Source organism: Balaenoptera physalus, assembly GCF_965194825.1.
Source record: "Balaenoptera physalus genome assembly, chromosome: 10".
Classification (NCBI taxonomy): domain Eukaryota; kingdom Metazoa; phylum Chordata; class Mammalia; order Artiodactyla; family Balaenopteridae; genus Balaenoptera; species Balaenoptera physalus.
Window position 1 is genome coordinate 30238490 of NC_138889.1, and position 17539 is coordinate 30256028.

The 17539-nt window shown below is 36.2% G+C and overlaps 1 protein-coding gene and 1 long non-coding RNA gene across 11 annotated transcripts in view; one reads left to right on the forward strand and one right to left on the reverse strand.

The window, feature by feature from the left end:
- LOC309636725 overlaps positions 1 to 16339 on the forward strand; it is a 332310-nt gene extending 315971 nt beyond the window's left edge. The window contains exon 2 of the long non-coding RNA XR_014250179.1: positions 1036 to 16339. This is a non-coding gene — a long non-coding RNA (uncharacterized lncRNA). The remainder of the gene's footprint in view (positions 1 to 1035) is intronic.
- Positions 1 to 17539, reverse strand: part of GRIA4 (glutamate ionotropic receptor AMPA type subunit 4) — a 548948-nt gene that overhangs the window by 412324 nt on the left and 119085 nt on the right. The window lies entirely within an intron of this gene.

A 17539-nucleotide genomic window follows, 5' to 3' on the forward strand; every position in this document is an offset into this window, starting at 1 on the left:
TCAGGCTCCCTGACTTCAGACTATACTACAAAGCTACAGTAATCAAGACAATATGGTACTGGCACAAAAACAGAAATATAGATCAATGGAAAAAGATAGAAAGTCCAGAAATAAACCCACGCACCTATGGTCACCTAATCTATGACAAAGGAGGCAAGAGTATACAATGAAGAAAAGACAGTCTCTTCAAATAGTGGTGTTGGGAAAACTGGACTGTTACATGTAAAAGAGTGAAATTAGAACACTCCCTAACATCATAAAGAAAAATAAACTCAAAATGGATTAAAGACCTAAATGTAAGGCTGGATACTATAAAAATTTAAGAGGAAAACATTCACAGAACACTCTCTGACATAAATCACAGCAAGATCTTTTGATCCACCTCCTAGAGTAATGAAAATAAAAACAAAAATAAACAAATGGGACCTAATTAAACTTAAAAGCTTTTGCACAGCAAAGGAAACCGTAAACAAAATGAAAAGACAACCCTCAGAATGGGAGAAAATATTTGCAAACAAAGCAACCAACAAGGGATTGATCTCCAAAATATACAAATAGCTCATGCATCTCAATATCAAAAAAACAAACAAGCAAATCAAAAAAATAGGCAGAGAATCTAAATAGACATTTCTCCGAAGAAGACATACAGATGGTTAAAAGTACATGAAAAGATGCTCAACATCACTAATTATTAGAGAAATGCAAATCAAAACCACAATTAGGTCTCACCTCACCCCCTTCAGAATGGCCATCATCAAAAAATCTACAAACAATCAGTGGTGGAGAGGGTGTCCAGAAAAGAGAACCCTCCTACACTGTTGGTGGGAATGTAAACTGGTACAGCTACTGTGGAGAACATTATGGAGGTTCTTTAAAAATCTAAAAATAGAGCTACCATATGATCCAGCAATCCCACTCCTGGGCATATATCCAAATAAAACTATAATTCAAAAAGATACATGCACCCCAATGTTTACTGCAGAACTATTTACAATAGCCAGGGCATGGACGCAAACTAAATGTCCATCAACAGAGGAATGGATAAAGAAAATGTGGTATTACTCAGCCATAAAATGAAACGAAATTGAGTTATTTGTAGTGAGGTGGATGGACCTAGAGTCTGTCATACAGAGTGCAGTAAGTCAGAAAGAGAAAAACAAATACCGTATGCTAACACATATATATGGAATCTAAAAAAAAAAATTGGTCATGAAGAACCTACGGGCAAGACAGGAATAAAGACGCAGACCTACTAGAGAATGGACTTGAGGATATGGGGAGGGTGAAGGGTAAGCTGGGACAAAGTGAGAGAGTGGCATGGACATATAACCACTACCAAATGTAAAATAGCTAGTGGGAAGCATCCACATAGCACAGGGAGATCAGCTTGGTGCTTTGTGACCACCTAGAGGGGTGGAATAGGGAGGGTGGGAGGGAGGGAGATGCAAGAGGGAAGAGATATGGGGATATATATATATGTATAACTGATTCACTTTGTTATAAAGCAGAAACCTACACATCATTGTAGAGCAATTATACTCCAATAAAGATGTTAAAAAAGAAAAAAAGAAAATGTGGTACATATATACAATGAAATATTACTCAGCTATAAAAAAGAACAAAATAATGCCATTTGCAGCAATATGGATGGACCTAGAGATTGTTATTCTGAGTGAAGTAAGTCAGACAGAGAAAGCCAAATATCCTATGATATTGCTTATATGTGGAATCTGAGAAAAAGGGTACAAATGAACTTATCTACAAAGCAGAAATAGAGTTACAGATGTAGAAAACAAACTATGGTTACCAGGTGACAAGGGGGGGTAGGGGAGGGATAAATTGGAAGATTGGGATTGACATATACACACTACTATATATAAAATTGATTACTAATAAGGAACTACTGCATAACACAGGGAACTCTACTCAGTACTCTGTAATGGCCTATATGGGAAAATAATCTAAAAAAAAGATTTGATATGTATATATATAACAGATTCACTTTGCTGTACACCTGAAACTAACAAAATTATGAATCAACTATACTCCAAAAAAAATTATATTTTGTCCTTTCACTTAATGTTATTTCACAAATACTTCTCAGTACTGCTTTATATTTTTGAAACCTATCATTTTTAAATTGTCTTTATTATTTATTTATTTTATTTTTATTTTTGGCTGAATCGGGTCTTAGTTGCGGCACGTGGGCTCTTCGTTGTAGTGCACGGGCTTCTCTCTAGTTGTGGTGCACAGGCTCAAGGGTGCGTGGGCTCTATAGTTGTGGCATGCAGGCTCCAGAGCACATGGCCTTTGTAGTTTGTGGCACATGGGCTCTAATTGAGGTGCACGGGCTCAGTAGTTGTGGCACGCAGGCTTAGTTGCCCTGTGGCATGAGGGATCTTAGCTCCCTGACCACGGATTGAACCTGCGTCCCCTGCATTGTAAGGCAGATCCTTTACCACTGGACCACCAAGGAAGTCCCTGAAATATATCATTTTAATGGAAATATAAGTTTCATTACAATGACATCTCCAATCTATTCAACAATTTATCAATTTCTGAGTTTTTTTTTTTTTTTTTTTTTAGGAATCATTGCAACTACACAGCCCTGCCTACTCAGCTCCCTGTGCAAACATGTTGTAATGTCTTTCTACAGAACGTTTTAATTACTTAATTTTTGAATTATTTCTTTGGAATAAATTATAAGAAATGACATTATGAATCAGAAGGTTGAATAAAATCAGTTTGTTTTAATATTAAATTCTTCTCCAAGAGAACAATAACAAATTACTATTTAGTTGATATTTATTCATAAGTCTCTCTGTTCTATTGCATCTTCACATGGGTAGTTTGATTGTCCTTATTTTAAATACATGATTAGATGTGGATAAGAATCCCTGCTAACACCAGGCAAGTCATTTATCCTATTTGTTCTTCAGTTTCCTTATCTTTAAATGGCGATAATATCACATATCTTATAGGATTAAATGCATTAATATATGCAAAATGTTTAGAACAATGGCTGGCATACCTCAAACACTATGTATGAGTGATATCAGCATCATGGTGACATGAGATGTTTCTACTTTTTGTCCCCTTTTCAACCAAGAATTAAACACCGTTCCATGAACAAAAGTACATTTTCTGGGAGTTGTGGGATCCAACATTACATGACAAGGGACCTAAGAGAAGTTTTGCCCATTTGTGCATCCAAAACAGGCAGACAGACTGTTCAGGCTGTGGAGCTGGCAAAGTAGCCAACCTTCCTCAACCCCTGTTGCCAAAGTCAGGAAAAAACCTGGAGAGTGCTGACCTGGTAAGATACCCACATATGAGAGAGAAACTTTAGAAGTCCAGCCTCTTAAGGGGAAATTCTAGCACACCATTGGAGAAAAAAATGTATATGAGTTATAGAATTCAGTGAAGATGGTAAGAGCTTTACCAGTGCTGTCCCCACTCCCACCCCCCCCCATCCCATGCAACACCACATGGGGATGACCTATCAGGCAGTGGCCACCTTTCTTGCAAGGGAAAAGGACAGCAGTAAACCCATTTCTCTCCAGCAGCACCCAGAGTACTGAGGCAGGATCTCCATGACTGGGAGGAGGGAGCTGATCAAGAAAGAGGAAGATAATGGTATCAAAGGAATTAAAGGGATGCAGTTCCTGCAGACTTCATAAGGAAGCCCACCTGTGAGTTTCTGGGAGTACCTCACCTGAGTATCTCCCTACTAGGTCTGCAGGCACCCCCAATGCCACAAGTGGTAAACACACACCACCCACCACACTGAGGCAGCTTCTTGTGCATGTTCCAAAGTGCAGAGGGAAGAGTGAACTACAGCAGACAGGAAATACACTCAGAAAACAGGCCAGGGTCTGTGGGCAAGTGAGAAACCACAAATTTCAGCTATGGTGCCACCTTTTGAAAAACAAAAGAGAGGCTTCCAGTAGCAGCCTGGTGAGTTGTAAGAACCAGATAAGACATCAAAGCTTAAGAATTCTGCCACAAGAGGGAGCAAGAAGAGTAGAATGTACCTATACAAAGGCAGAGAAAAGCGCAGATTTCTTTTCTTGGGGTCTCATATTGGAAAAGATACAGCACCAGTGAACAGAATAACCCAGCTGAAGGAAACTAGCAAAGATTTAAGGAGGTGTCTGTTATGTCAAATATGAAAGCAGCAATGTAAAACTACAAAGAACATCAAAAAATCAAGGGAATGGGGGCTTCCCTGGTGGCACAGTGGTTGGGAATCTGCCTGTTAATGCAGGGGCACGGGTTCGAGCCCTGGTCTGGGAGGATCCCACATGCCGCAGAGCAACTAGGCCCGTGAGCCACAATTACTGAGCCTGCACGTCTGGAGCCTGTGCTCCGCAACAGGGGAGGCCACGATGGTGAGAGGCCCGCACACTGCAATGAAGAGTGGCCCCCACTCGCTGCAGCTGGAGAGAGCCCTTGCACAGAAACGAAGACCCAAGACAGCCATAAATAAATAAATAAACAAACAGTGGAAAATAGAAACACATAAAGTCACTAATTCATAGAGAAATATTAAAAAAAAATCAAGGGAATGTTATTATCAAAAGATAAAAATAATTCTCCAATAACTGAGCTCAAGGGCATGGAGGTTCATGATCTAATTCATAAATAACTAAAAATAGCTGTATTTAAAGAAACTCAACAAACTACAAGAAAACTCAGAGAGACGTTCCAATGAAATCATGAAAAAAATACATGATCAAAATGAGATATTTACAAAAAGAACAGAAAACATATAAAAGAACTAAACAGAAATTCTGAAGCTTAAAAATTCAATGAATGAAGTAAAATATACAATAAAGAGCATCTTCAGTAGAGCAGGACAAATGAAGACGTAATAAATGCATTAGAGGACATAGATGTTGAAATAACTCACTTAGAAGAGAACAAAGAAAAAAGAATGAAAAAGAACAAAGAAAGTCTATGTGATCTATGGGATTCCACAGAAAGCACAAAGAATAATCAGAGTCCAGAAGGAGAAGAGAGGGCAAAGGGGATAGAAAGTTTATTTAAAGAAATAATAGCTGAGAACTTCCCAAACCTGGGAGAGAATTGGACATCCAAGTTCATGAAGCCGATAGATCACCCTATTATCTCAATGCAAAAAGACCTTCTCCAAGACACATTGTAAGGAAACTATCAAAAATCAAAGATAAAGAAAAATTCTAAAAGCAGCCAGGGATTGATTGTAACCTACAAAGAAACCTCCATTAGGCTATCAGTATAAATGTATAAATGTATCAGTACCATGTATAAAATCAACATACAGAAATCAGTTGCACTAACAACCATACACAAACAACAAAACAGCTGAAAAGTAAATAAAGAAAACTATCACATTCATAGTAGCATCAAAAACAATAAAATACTTAGGAATAAATTTGACCAAGGATGTATAAGATTTGTACAATGAAAACTACAAGACTTTGATGAAAGAAACTGAAGAAGACACACATAAATGGAAAGATGGCTGGGTTCATGGATCAGAAGAATTAATATTGTTAAAATGTACATACTACCCAAAGCCATCTATAGATTCAATGAAATCCTGGTCAAAATTCCAGTGACATTTTTCACAGAAATAGAAAAATAACTGTCCTAAAATTTGTATGTTTTCACAAAAGACTCCAAATAGCCAAAGCAATCATGAAAAAGAAAAACAAAGCTGGAGACATCACATTTTCTGATTTCATATTACACAACTATAGTAATCAATTTAAACAGTATGGTACTGCCATAAAAATAGACACATAGACCAACGGAATAGAATAAAGAGCACAGAAACAAACTCTCACATTTTCAGTCAACTAATATTTAACAAGGGAGCCAAGAACACTCAATGAGGAAAGAATAGTTTCCAACAAATGGTGTAAAAACTTGATAAACACATGAAGAAGAAATTGGACCCCTATCTTACCTCACTCTGAAAAATTTACTCAGTGGATTAAAGACTTAAACATAAGACCTGATATGATAAAACTCCTAGAAGAAAACATAAGGAACAGCTCCTTGACATTGGTCTTGGCAAAGATTTTTTAGATAAGACACTGGAAGCACAAAAACAAAAATCAACAAGTGGGACTACATCAAACTAAAAAGATTCTGCACAGCAAAAGAAACAATTAACATGAAAAGGCAACCTGTGGAATGGGAGAAATATTTGCAAACCATATTGGGTTGGGGTTAACATCCAAAAATAGATAATGAACTCATATAATTTGATTAAAAATATATGTTTAAAAAATGAGCAGAGGAACTAGACATTCTCCAAAAAAGACATCCAAATAGCCAACATGTACATAAGAAGATGCTTGACATCACTAGTCATCAGGTAAATACAAATAAAAAATCAATGAAGTATCACTGCACATCTGTTAAAATGGCTATCATCAAGTAGACAAGAGATAACAAGTGTTGACAAGGATGTGGAGATGTTTACTATTGGTGGGAATGTAACTTGTGAAGCCACTATGGAAATCAGTATGAAGGTTCCTCAAGAAATTAAAAATAGAACTACCATTTGATCCAGCAATTCCATTTCTGGATATACAGGCAAATCTTGGAGATATTACTGGTTTGGTTCCAGACCCCTGCAATAAAGTGAATATCACAACAAAGAAAGTCACGCAAATTTTTTGGTTTCTGAGTTCAGATAAAAGCTATCCTTACACTATACTGTAGTTTATTAAGTGAGCAACAGCATTATATCTAAAAAAACAATGTACATACCTCAATGTAAAATGGTTTAATGCTAAGAAGTGCTAACCATCACCTGAGCCTCCAGCGAGTGCTAATGTTTTCGCTGGTGGAGGATCTTGCCTTGATGTTGATGGCTGCTAACTGATTGGTGGTGGTTGCTGAAGGTTGGGGTGGCTGTGGTACTTTCTTAAAATAAAACAACACTGAAGTTTGCTGCATCAATTGACTATTCCTTTCACAAACAATTTCTCTGTAGCATGCAATGCTGTTTGCTAGCATTTTACCCACAATAGAACTTTCAAAATTGGAGTCGATCCTCTCAAGTTCTCCTGTTATTTCATCAGCTAAGTTTATGTAATATTCTAAACCCTTTGTTATCATTTCAACAATCTTCACAGTATCTTCACCAGAAGTAGATTCCATCTCAAGAAATCACTTTCTTTGCTCATCCATAAGAAGCAACTCTTCATCTGTTAAAGTTTTATCATGAGATTGCAGCAATTCATTCTGTCACATCTTCAGGCTCCACTTCTAATTCTAGCTCTCTTGCTATTTCCACCACATATGCAGTTACTTCCTCCACTGAAGTCTTGAATCCCTCAAAGTCATCCATGAGGGTTAGAATCAATTTCTTCCAAACTCCTATATATGTTAATATTTTGACCTCTTCCCATGAATATGAATGTTCTTAATGGCATCTAGAATGGTGAATCCTTTCCAAAGGGGTTTCAATTTACTTTGCCCAGATCCATCAGAGGAATCACTATCAATAATAAGACTTGAAAGGCAAAATTACTCCTTGATCCATGGGCTGCAGAATGGATGCTATGTTAGCAGGCATGAAAACAACATGAATCTCACTGTACCTCTCCATCAGAGATTTTGGGTGACAAGATGCATTGTCAATGAGCAGTAATATTTTGAAAGGAATTTGTTTTCTGGGCAGTAGGTCTCAAGAGTGGGCTTAAACTATTCAGTAAACCATGTTGTAAACTGATGTGCTGTCATGCAGGCTTTGTTGTTCCATTTATAGAGCATAGGCAGAGTAGATTCAGCATAATTCTTAAGGGGCCTAGGATTTTGGGAATGATAAATGAGCACTGGCTTCGACTTAAAGTTGAAGTTAGCCTCTAACAAGAGAATCATTTACTGTGTGTCCTTTGAAGCTTTAAAGTCTTCCCTAGCTTTGAAAGTCTTAGAAGACATCTCCTTCCAATATAAGGCTGTTTCATCTACACTGAAAATTTGTTGTTTAGTGTGGCTATCTTTATTAATTATTTTAGCTAGATTTTCTGGATAACTTGCTGCAGCTTCCACATTAGAACTTGTTGCTTCACCTTGTACTTTATGTTATGGAGATGGCTTATCTCCTTAAACCTCAAGAACCAACCTCTGCTAAGCTTCAAATTTTTCTTCTGTAGCTTCCTCATCTCTCTCAGCCTTCACAGGATTGAAGAGAGTTAGGACCTTGTTCTGGGTTAGGCTTTGGCTCAAGGGACTATTGTGGCTGGTTTGATCTTCTATACAGACCAGTAAAACTTTCTCTGTATTAGCCATAAGGCTGTTTTGTTTTATTGCCATTTGTGTGTTCACTGGAATAGCACTTTTAATTTCCTTCAAGAACTTTTTCTTTGCATTCACAGCTTGGCTACCTGTTTGGTGCAAGGGGCCTAGCTTTCTGCCTATTTAGACTTTCAACATGCCTTCTTCACTAAGCTTAATCATTTTTAGCCTTTTATTTAAAGTGAGAGGCATGTGACTCTTCCTTTCACTTGAACACTTAGAGGCCATTGTAGGGTTATTAATTGACTTATTCCAACATTGTTGTGTCACAGAGAATATGGAGGTCTGAGAAGAGGAAGAGAGATGGGGTAATGGCCAGTCAGTCAGTGGAACAGTCAGAACACACACAACATTTGTCAATTAAATTCATTGTCTTATATGGGCATGGTTCACGGTGCCCCAAAGCAATTATAACATCAAAGATCACTGATCACAGATGCCCTTAACAAATACAATATAATGGAATTTTGAAATATTGAGAGATTTACCAAAATATGACATGGAGACAGAAAGTGAGCAAATGTTGAAAAAATGGTGCTAACAGAATTGCTCTACACAAGGTTGCCACAAACCTTCATTTTGTAAAAAAAAATGCAATATCAATGAAACACAATTAAGTGAAGAGCAATAAAATGAGATATGCTAGTATTATACACACACACAGGAATATTATTCAGGCATGAAAAAGAAAGAAATCCTGCAACTTGCACAACAATATGGTTGGACCTGAGGGCATTACATTAAGTGAGATAAGTCAGACAAAGAAAAATAATACTGTATGACATCACTTATATGAGGAATCTAAGAAACTAAATTCATAAAAACAGAGAGTAGAATGATGGTTACAAAGGATGGAGGGTGGGAAAATTGGGAAGATGTTTAAGGGTACAAACTAGCAACTAGTAGATAAATAAGTTCTGGAGCTGTAATGCACAGAATAGTGATTATAGACAACAATACTGTATTATAAATTTCAGAGTTGCTAAGAGACTATATCTTAGTTGTTCCCACCACAAAAAAGAAATTATAATTATGAGACATGATACAGGTTTTAGCTAATTCTATGGTGGTGATCATATTGCAATATATAAATATATTAAATTACATTGTACATCTTAAACTTACATAATGCTATATGTTAATTATATATCAATAAAAAAATTTTTAAAACTATACATGTTAGTATCATTACTGTGATTTGTTAATACTTAAAAAAAATATTTTTATTATATGAATTTCTTTCTATTCCTGTTTCCATCAGCCATTAGTTATATATTTCCCATTCTTTGGTTTTCCTATTATCTTTATCTTTATTATTATTATTTTTATTTTATTTGGTTTTTTAGTTTTATATATATATATGTGTGTGGTTAAATATCTTACAATTATATTTATCAGTTTACCTTTGTATTTTCCTGTATTACTTCAGAATCTTCTGAATGACCTGGATATTAAATTTTGTTTTCAATTGTTTTATTTTATTTTTATTTAATTTGAACTTATTGTGGTTTGTCTTTGAAGCTGTAGATAGCTATAAGTTAACTTTTCTTCAGTGACTGGAAAAAAGTGTGTAAGAATAAAAGTGCCTTGAGAAAAAATTAATATATATTACTGTGGTCAAATATTTCCTCTACAGCAAAAAATAAAAATAAAATAATTTACAGTTTTAAGTCACACACCTAACTTTAGGGGAAGTCACTTTAAAGTTTGATAGTATCAGGTTTGAATGTGTATTATGCTTATTAATTTATTCTTACTCATTTTCTGGTGTTGTCACAAATCCAATAATTAACACTTTTCAGGTAGAAGAGGCTAAATGAAAGTGTAATCTTAATCAATGATTTATCCACACTGTTTAATTTCATTCAAGGAGGTTAAAAATTATGTTTGCCTTACACTTGCTGAAAGTGTTAGCCAATACTTTAAATAAACCTCGTTTCATATTCATATGAACACACACGTACTGTCTCCAATAATCAAAGTGAATTTTTGATCAACATGTAATGGATACATTCTGCTTTGAAATAAAGAAAAGCTTTAATTTAAAATCACATTTGTATATATTCTAAAGCCTCTGATTGTCTTGAAGGATCTGTGAACTTCCAAAAGTGACTTATAGGTAGACGTAATATGGAAACATACCATCTCCATGAATATAAATACACTTTCATTGCAGTTAAGAACTTATTCAACAAATGATGCTGAACATTTACTGTGTGTCAAGCACTGTGCTGAACACAGAAGATATACCTGTAGGCTAGTGGGTAAGGAAGAAAGTAAATAGGCAATTTCAGCACCGTTTGTTTTAAATCTTATGATAGGGGTGATCACAGAGTGACAAATAAGCACAGATGAAAGGCACCTAATTCAGTCTCAGGGGATCAAGAAAACTATGAATATGATAGTCTCCAAACTGAAATCAGGAAGGGGGAATAAACCCCACTCAAAATGGGAGAGAAGTTTTACCAAGTATAAAGAATGACGTGTACAAAGTCCAGAGTCAAGAAAAAACATGACTTTTTCAGAGATTTTGCAGATAACTCAGAAGGACTGGAGCTCAAAGGGATTAGAAGTAGTTGGGAAGCTGGAAAATGAGGCAGATGTCTATTCATAAATTACCTTTCATGCCAAGCTGAAGAATTTGACTTTATTCTGAAGATTAAGAGAAACCAGTATAGATTTGCATTTTTGAAAAACTATCTTTTATTCTGTTAGGAGAATGCATTGGAGAGAAACTAGACCAGAGGCAGGAAACCCAGGGAGAAGGTAATGCATTAGTCTTAGTCTTCACAAGAGGTGATGTTGGCTTACACTAATTTAATGTCAGTGGGAATTAAAAGAGGTCAGTTTCAAGACAGAACTGACTTACCATTTTTAATGCTTGGATTTGGGGCTGAAGAAGAGAGAGGGATCAAGGATGCTACTCCAGCTTCTGGCCTGGGCATATGGGTAAATGTAAGCTACCATTAGTGTATAGATATCTTCTGACAAATAAGGGAAAAGGGAAAGAGATATTCAGGGCAGGATTAGACAGATTCATTGAAAATTTGCCAGCATCTAACTAATTATCACATGGGATTTGAGCACTTCTGTTCACAGTGAGGCATAAATATGGGGGAAAGTAATAGGGCCACATGGGACTGAAACTACCAATAGAAATGATCTACTCTAGTTTAGCAAAATGTGCCTGGCATAAGCTTGCAATTGTCAAAGCAATCATTTCACTAATCAAACAAGAGCAAGACGATATGGTAGAATTCTGGAAATGTATTCACCTATCTATGGTCCAAGTGTTATACCAGAAATGAGCAGATTCATTCTTCTCTTTCTGCAATTATGCAATTATTGCATCACATCAAGTCAATCATTGTCAAAAAGGTTTTTGCTACTGGGAGTTGTGTCATCATCCCAGAGGAACATTTACAGAAGCATCTACCTGAACTCTTCACATACTACCAGTGTCATACAATAAACCATCACATCTCTATGCTTTGTTAGGCAGTATATGATATGCATGGATTTATATCATTCATTCATTCATTCATTCATTTATTCAACAAATGTTTATTGAGTATTCCATTAGGTTCTAGGCATTGTTCCAGGCCTTGGGAATAAAATAGTGAATAGAACAAAGTTCCTACCTTCACAGAGCTTTTGGTAGTTGAAAACAAATGATAAACAAATGTGACAGATAGTGATAAATGCTATGAAGAACAATAAATCAGAGTAAGGAGAATAGGATAGGAAGTGTGGGTGGTGGTGGAATAGGAGAGTTGTGAAGTTTCTAATTTAAGTAGGTTGGTTATGGTGAGCCTCTCTGATGAGATGATGTTCAAACAGAGTGAAGGGTTGAGGGAGTGAACCATGTGGATATCCATGAGATGAGTATTTCAGGCAGAGGGAATAGTAATTGCAGAGGCTGTGCAAAATCAAAGCAGGAACATGTTCCTGTAGTCAAGGAACAATAAGAAGTTTTATTGTGCACCAACTATATATATGTCAGATTATATGCAAGGTTTAACAAAGGAAACAAAGATAAAGAAGCCCTTGCCCCTAAGGAACATACACCTTAATGCAGAAGATAAAAAGGTAGAAAGTAGAAGGTGTCAATATAAAGAAAAAGTTATGGTATTATTTCTGGCAGAATGGATTGGGAAACAAACCACTGATTAAAAACTGGAGTAACAAATGACATAAATGTATTTGCATCATTTGTATCATTGTATCCATATCCAAACATCACAGAAGGTTGACAATACCTGAAGTTATGGGTCTGTTCAAATTTCGGTATTGTCATGTGACATGATTTTGTTCCAGAGAGGGCTGCTTGTTTCTTGAGTAAATCTATAAACCTTATTTATAAGCCATCTTTAAAATCAAGTAGCAGGTTTGGAGCAGCCAAAAACAGTGTTCAGGGAAAGTATTTGTCTTCTTCCTGCTCTATTCTTCACATGCAGCACATGGAAGGAGATAGGGACATGATAGGTCTTCAAAAATCTTTTCTGAATGAATGGATAAGTGAGTGAAGAGAAAACAAATGCCCAGAGTTTAAATGATATTCATGAAAACATAATTCTTGTCAATTTCAGCATTAGTAAAGAGTACAGGAGTATTTGGGTAAAGCAATATGATGGAGCTGTAGAAAGTTAGGTAACTCAGCACAGACAGATCAAACTGTCATGGTATACTCAGGAATTGGGTGGCTCTTTTGTGCAGAGTTGGGATTGGCTTCACATTTAAATGGATGCCCTTTAAACAGCAGCATGCTTTGCGAATAGCAGTTGCAGCTGCAAAACCAGAGAATCATCCTAGCATGTGCAGCATGAAAAGGCCCATTGTTCACAAATAGGTCTTTCAGTCACACCCGCACATGGATCATAATATGTCACCAAGTATGGTGGATAACAATATCATATACACGTAGTGCTGTGCCCTCCTTTCCAAGGTGATTGTTTACCCACATTCTCTCTGGTTTTCTGACAGATTATATACAGAAAGTTTTCCTTGGTTCCACTGCAATTTACTTGAGGCCACAATTACTTCTACAATGATTTGATCAAAGTTTCCCCTGGTGTCTCATTGCAAAGCAGTTCCATGTTACTAGGAAAACAGACCCAAGCCTGAGTCTCAATGAATGTCACAGAGAATTAAAATTACCTCTAACCCCACCTGAGTTTGGCTGAAGGCACAAAAACTGCTATCTTAATTTGAGATACCCCTTTGCATGTAAATAATTTCAGGGTAATCAAAAGATGCCATGTTTTTCATTAAATTTCTATAAAAATATTCATCCTATTTTGGGCACTGTTATGATGCTTAAAACAATAAACTTACAATATTACTGCCTTGATTATATGTCACATTAATACTTTTCATTCTAGTCATTTAATATTAATATAATTAAATCATATTTTGTGATTCTAGAATTCATTAAAATTTTCATTTATTTGCACGTAATATCAATAGTAATTAGAAATGAAAAATGGCTACTGGGTATAAAATCAGTGTCATAGTAAGCAGAAACTTCCAAACAAATGAATTCATTTTCCTTATCTCTAGCATGATATGCTTGTTTATGTGAGAAACAGAGAAATTGCCTAGTTTAAAATAATAACTATTCTTCCACAGTTGCACTTCCCCTCCACTCTCTCAGTTCCTAGCACAGTGGCCAATTGAATGGGTGGATGCGTGAATGAGTACAAGTTGTTTTAATTCCAAACAATTGAAATCATCTTTTTAGGGAGCATTCAAGTTAGGAAGTATTTCAGATTTATAAACCATTGTGCAACCTTTTCTGAAGCACACACTTCTTGACCATTTTTAACACTCTTGTCCTTCCACCTTTGTCCCACCTCTTGGCTGAGTCCATGTTCTTTTCAGGTTGATTTTAGCCTGGGATTTCTTAACCTATTTTTCTTGAATGAAACACAAGAATCTTAAAATTGTAGGCAAAATTGTTGAGCATATGTGCATTTGGGCATTGTTCTGGAGAGAGAGAGCCTATAGCTTTTATCAGTCTTCAAAAGGATGTTGTGTTCCAACACAAGAACTACCCTTAAATGCCTTTACACATCAACAAAAAGTCTCTCACTGGGTTCTAAGTGCTTGTTTCCAGAAAATAATATTTTTCAGAGAGTAATACAGTAATAAGTATGCTAGAAAATATGAACTATAGTTAGTTTAGAATATAAAATATGTTATCAGGAAAATGCTATTCTTATATTTCTTGGAACTGCATTTTATGCAGAATAAAATACACTTTAAAAGTCTTTATCAGGTGCAAACATTTAATTAAATTTTAGTAAGAATTAGTATCTTGCAAACTATTGAGTAATTATTATTATTAAATTTTAAACACCTTTAATAAACACTTCATTTCAATGCATTCTGAATGCATTTAGGAAGCCCACAAGTATAATATAATGACTATATACAACAGCAATTTATTTGCACATTAAAGATAGTTCAATTGACTCAATACATATTTACTGAGATCCTGCTTTTTTGTTGGTCTCTATGGTATATGCTAGACAAGAAGTACAATGAGAATAAGACACCACTCCCTTGTCTTCAGGGTTATAGTGTAGCAGAAGCCTTATTCTGAAGGCATACCCAGGACCCTATAAGAACCAAGGTCAAATGCCTAACAAGTCTTTGGTGCTTAGGGGAAGTTTCAAAGAGGAAGTAACTCCTGTCTTGACCAGTATCTCCCAAGGGAGATGGGATGGGGAGGAGGTGGTGTGAGATCAGTGAACCAGCAGTAGGGGCAGCCAACATAAAAAGTCCAGACTGCCAGGGAGGTTGCCACCTTCAGAGAACTAAAGATTTCTTCAGGAGAACTGAAATGCCAAAGGATTCTGTCTTTTATTAAAAGAGTTTGCTTGCCCCTTATTCAGAGGGCAATGGGGATCCACTAAAGACTTAAAAAAAAGAAAGGAGATGCAAATTGGAGACAAGAATGCAATGCTATTCAACATTTAAAGTGTTTAGAAGTTAATAGCTGAGCAAAATTAGTTTGAATACTTCAGACCTCTAGAATTTGTTTTCCATAATCTTCAGATGTAAGGAATGGCTCCTAGTCAATAAATAAGTGAAAAAAACCCTAAACTAAATTCTCATTTCCTGTTAAAGAAATAACTATTTAGCAGACAAAACCAAAATACATGTGACTATAAAGAGTAAAGGACTTTAAGGCTGTGCTCCAAACACAGGTTAGGAAAGAAACACTGATTAACTGGCGTTTTTAGGAAAGGCCACTCTTTTCAAATTAAAGTAAGAAAAAAGGGAGAAGCAAGAAAAGACCTCTCCCCCCATCAATTCCTCCTCTCCCCAGGATGAAAACATAAGAAGAAGAGGAAATAAGAGGAAAGAAGGCAATGCCGCTGAAAAACAGTGACATTGGCTATGGAGCCATTCCATGGATTGAGAAAGACTGATAGGGCAGTGACTGACAGACACTGTCACAGCAGAGAAGAAAATCACTTGGGAATAGATGGCAGATATAACTGAGCTTTTCAAAAACAAAACAAAATAAAACCAAAAAGCCTGAGATGAGAAATGTAGTGCTCTGCAAGGCTAATACACAAGTGGGAAATGTGTAGTTAATATTTTTCCTAAAGATTTTTAGTTCAAATTAAACAAGCATGTAGACAATGCTTTAGCATATAAAAGATAAACTGGTTTTCTGAGTATGAAGTTGGAGAAAAGATATAACAAGGCAAGATCTTGAGTTCAGATCTGCTACTTACTTGAGCAAGTTACACCCTTGGGCAAATTACTTTGTTAACTTTAACCCCTAGATTCCACATCTGTTTAGGTTTTTGTGACATAGTAAGAGGTCCTTCATTGACCATTTTCATACAATATTTCTAATCATCACAATAACACTGTCAAATAGACCCTATTATCTACATTTTCAAAATAAGAAAAACTTAGTAAAGGTTAAAAAATTTACCTAAGGTTACATACTTAGAAGTAAAAAAAAAAAAATTCCTAAGATAAATGTATACATGCATACACAAATATACATATACATATACTGAACATACACACACACATAGTATCTTACTTCTAAGACTATAACATTCAATTTAGGGCATGGTAAATATAATTCTTCAGTTTTATTAATTTAGTTGATGACACAGAAATATAAAAGAAGTTTCCAAAGTAAATGGGTGCTAGAACTTAAAAATGCTTTACAATTTTAAAAAGTGTTCTAAATTGAATTCAGAAACAAACACCACAGGCAATACAAACAAGAGTTCACTCAGAGTTTGACTCCTCTAAGCAAAATATAAAATATAAACTTTAGGAGACAAGGATTCTGTTTTGTTCATTGCTGTATCTTTAGCACCTCAAAGAATACCTGGCACATAGTTGTCCTTAAATAAATATATTTTGAGGAAAGTTATTTCCACAGGCAGTAAAATTTTAGTTAGATTCTTATATTGTAGGATACTATATTCAGACATTGGAATAACCTAGAGTTAGAGGCAAACTGGGAGTCTCACAGGAAGAAGGGATGGTAAACAGTAGTGAAGGCACAACACAGAGTATACACAGCACACAGAAACAAGAGATTAGAGGTCTGGACTAGGTAGACTGTAAGAACATGCTTTTGGAGAGAGGAAGGGGAAGGAGGAGGGAAGGAAGGAAGAAAAGAAGAAAATAAATCTAAAATAATGAGGTAAGAGATAGACGGGCTCCAGGCTAAGCATTTACAACTGGCCTCCTGTTCACACCTCCTGGGGTGAGAAGAAGATGGACTCCAGACCGGACATTCATTACCAGCGCCCTGTTTACATTTCCCTAGGCAAGAAACAAACGGGCTCCAGGACTACATATTTATGACCAGACTCCTGTCTATATTTCGAGATGTGCACCTCAATATAAGAAACAGCAACAGGAATAGGGTAGATAACCGGACTTTGGGCACTTTTATGGCAGGGACAGAGAGGACCTAAACCCTGTTAAAAGATCAAGAGCTCATACATTTCCCATCCTTGGGGCAAGGGAGACACTATGCATGGGCAAAAACCTTCACAGGGTCAAAAAGGCAGGGGATGCCAGACCATAGTAAGTCCTGCTATCTCCCTCCCAGAGGCCTTTGTGATGAAATCCATCTTGACTGAGGAGTGCGTGCACACCCAGGGGAGGGTTCAGAGGCAAATTAGCCATGGGGTCAAAACAATATGATTGGCCCAGAAGAAGACAAAGACCCGGAAGACTGCCCCCTTAAAAA